This window comes from Phyllobates terribilis, unplaced genomic scaffold, assembly GCF_046119375.1.
Source record: "Phyllobates terribilis strain yellow unplaced genomic scaffold, ASM4611937v1 Scaffold_12__6_contigs__length_324123572, whole genome shotgun sequence".
NCBI lineage: Eukaryota > Metazoa > Chordata > Amphibia > Anura > Dendrobatidae > Phyllobates > Phyllobates terribilis.
Genome location: NW_027362772.1, coordinates 174360377 through 174363213, shown reverse-complemented (window position 1 = coordinate 174363213; position 2837 = coordinate 174360377). Strand labels below are relative to the sequence as shown.

The window sequence follows — 2837 nt, the reverse complement described above, 5'->3', positions numbered from 1 at the left end:
TATGCCCAAAAGATTTTACTTCACTAGGTGCAGTAAAAAAATTGGTATTCTATACACAGGTGGTATATCTTGCAACACAGATAGGCTACTCCACTGACTAACACACTCTGCAATAGGCCAAAAAGGATTAGCTTTGCTAGATTCAGCCAAATGCTGTGAAAAAAACTTGCACAGCACTGGCACAGACCTGCCTGGCAAAAACTGATAGGAACTGATGTAACCTAGTCCTGAAAAGGACTCCAATTACAATTAGTCTTTACTCCCACAACCTATCTATTTAAGAGCACAGACCTCCCTGATAAAAGTCGTAGGAAATGCTGTAACCTAGTCCTTAAAAGGACTGCAATCACAACTATTCCCTACTCCCAAGCTATCTGTATATTTGTGCGAAAATTGGCTTGAAATTAACAAGGTATAGCGCACACAGCAACAGCGGTGCCGTCTAACACGCAGCTGCAGCAGTGTGAAAATGGTGGCGACGGGGAAAATGGCTTGGTCTTATAGGGCAAGGACATGTGACATACACTGCCAATGACACATGCCCTTGCTTGTGTGAAAAAAAGCACTTCGCTCCGTGTGTGCGCTGCTGATAGGCTGACAGATTGCACCTCCCCACTGCAAATGCGGGAAAGAGAAAAAAAAATGGAGATCTTCATTGTTCCTGCAGAGATCCATCCCTTGCCCCTCCCCCCACCCCGCTGTACACTCAAACTGCGTATTAACATTAATTTTCATCATTACTGAGAAAAAATCCAGTTATGATTTTGGTGCACGAACAGTTATCGAACATAACCTCGAACAGCCGAATTTTTATCAAATTGTTCGTGTTCGCAGAACGGCTCGAACACCGCCCAAAACAGCTCGAATTTGAGATTGGCGAACAGTTCGAGTAGAACAACGCTCATCTCTAATCTTCACTCCAATTGTTTGCACCTAAGAAAAAAATAAAGCTTGATGCAACATTATGCTTACAAATTGTGTTTTATGCTCAATCATCACCTGTCCTACAGAGACACAGTCAGAATTACCCTGGTGAATTGAGTAAATTTGAAAATGTAAAAAAAATGCAGAATTGCTGTTTTTTCTATTCATTCACAAAGAATTAATGTAAGTTCTTAAATATGTACGCAAAATAGCGGGACTTTCAAATATAGATAATCTTGCAAAAACAAGTCAAAGTAAAAATAAATACATCCAGTTGTGACATCTACAGTGTGTTGAACATTCCTGAATCTAAGTGTGTCCTGCCGAAATAGCTCAGTTGGGAGAGCGTTAGAATGAAGATCTAAAGGTCCCTGTTTCAATCCCAGGTTTCGGCAAAAGTTTTTTTCTTCACCCATTAAATTTTAAGCAGAAAATAAACAAAGCATATGGACTGGCTGTTTACAGAGAATGTAAAAATCCTAATCATTATAACTATCTACAGGAAATAAAATGATAGAAACTTGAGAACTGAGCACTTTTAACTTTTGAGGAAAATAATATTTTTTGTAATTTTTCCTTCATTCTGGACGTCATCACTTTGTTTTATTTTAGTTTGACTTAGCTGTATGAGGATTTAAAGGAAACCTGATAGCTAATACAGGCAGCATGTATCAGACACTAGCTGAATGATTTCAGCCATTTATGTTTGACTATGAATCGCTGTGGCATTACTGAGACAAATATGCTTCAAAAATATGCCAGGAACAAAGCTGTTTGGGGAAAAAGCCAGGAAGGCAAAAAACACAAGCCCCAACTCAGGACCGTCATATTTCATTCTAAAAATAGGGGTTTCCACGTTAATGGTAAGACAAAGAATCCACAGATTTGGCATTTCTCTAGCGAGGAGAGCCCACTTAAAATGTATGGGGTGCTTGTCTCCATAAGCGCAAGCTGGGCACTAAACTGGCTTATTTGCAATTCTGGATGTTGCAGAGTGAAAACACCTGTTGGACAATAATAGTAATTGCTGGCGTTGATGAATTCATTGTGAGGAGTAATTTATAAAATGGGATCACTTTGGAGGGGTTTCTGCTGTTTTGGTTATTTTGGAACTCCGCAAATGTCACCCTCAAAATATTCTTGCAAAATCTGCATTCCCAAAACCCAAATAGCGCTCTTACTTTCAAAGCCCTGCTGTGTGACCAAACAGTATTTTCTGAAGACATATGGGGCATCACCGCATTTCAATGAAATTGTGCAACTTTAGATATTTTCACAAGAAAAACTAAATATATATTGACCTAAATTTACCATTAATATAAAGTACAATGTGTTACAAAATAACACTATCAGAATCACGGGGATATGTTAAGCATTCCAGTGTTATTGCCACATAAATTGATACATGTCAGATTTAAAAAACGGTGCTTGGTCATGAAGCTCAAAATTGGCTGTAACTAATAGGTTACAAATCAATATTAAAATAAAAGAAATCATGGCATATTTCCTTTCATCACAAGTAATGCTCATCTTTCTACTGCTTAGCTTAGAAAGAGTTAAATTACAAAAGCCAGAAGAAGTCAGGATGGCCGAGCGGTCTAAGGCGCTGCGTTCAGGTTGCAGTCTCTCCTCGAGGCGTGGGTTCGAATTCCACTTCTGACATTAGAATTTTATTTCAAGAAATTGTACAGCTTCACTCCTGTTACTGATTAGTTGGGGGTCCGCTCTATTGGTGGCAATCTCAAATCGAAAACTAAAAGTGATGGGGCTTAGCAAAACCAATTCTCAACGTTGGCACTTTGGCAGTATTCCTTGGGGTCCTTGAGGCAAATCTTAAATGTCCTGAATTTGTGCTTTCACAAAAGACTTCTGGGAACATCAAATAGTTTCTTTGTGCATATGTTAGTTGTTGC

General features: G+C 38.9%; 2 non-coding genes across 2 annotated transcripts; both read left to right on the top strand.

The window, feature by feature from the left end:
- Window positions 1-1246: 1246 nt before the first annotated feature.
- TRNAF-GAA (transfer RNA phenylalanine (anticodon GAA)) lies at window positions 1247-1319 on the top strand. Its single transcript has one exon. It is a non-coding gene; the product is annotated as a tRNA-Phe (tRNA).
- A 1184-nt stretch (window positions 1320-2503) lies between these two features.
- TRNAL-CAG (transfer RNA leucine (anticodon CAG)) lies at window positions 2504-2586 on the top strand. The gene has a single exon. It is a non-coding gene; the product is annotated as a tRNA-Leu (tRNA).
- Window positions 2587-2837: the final 251 nt, after the last annotated feature.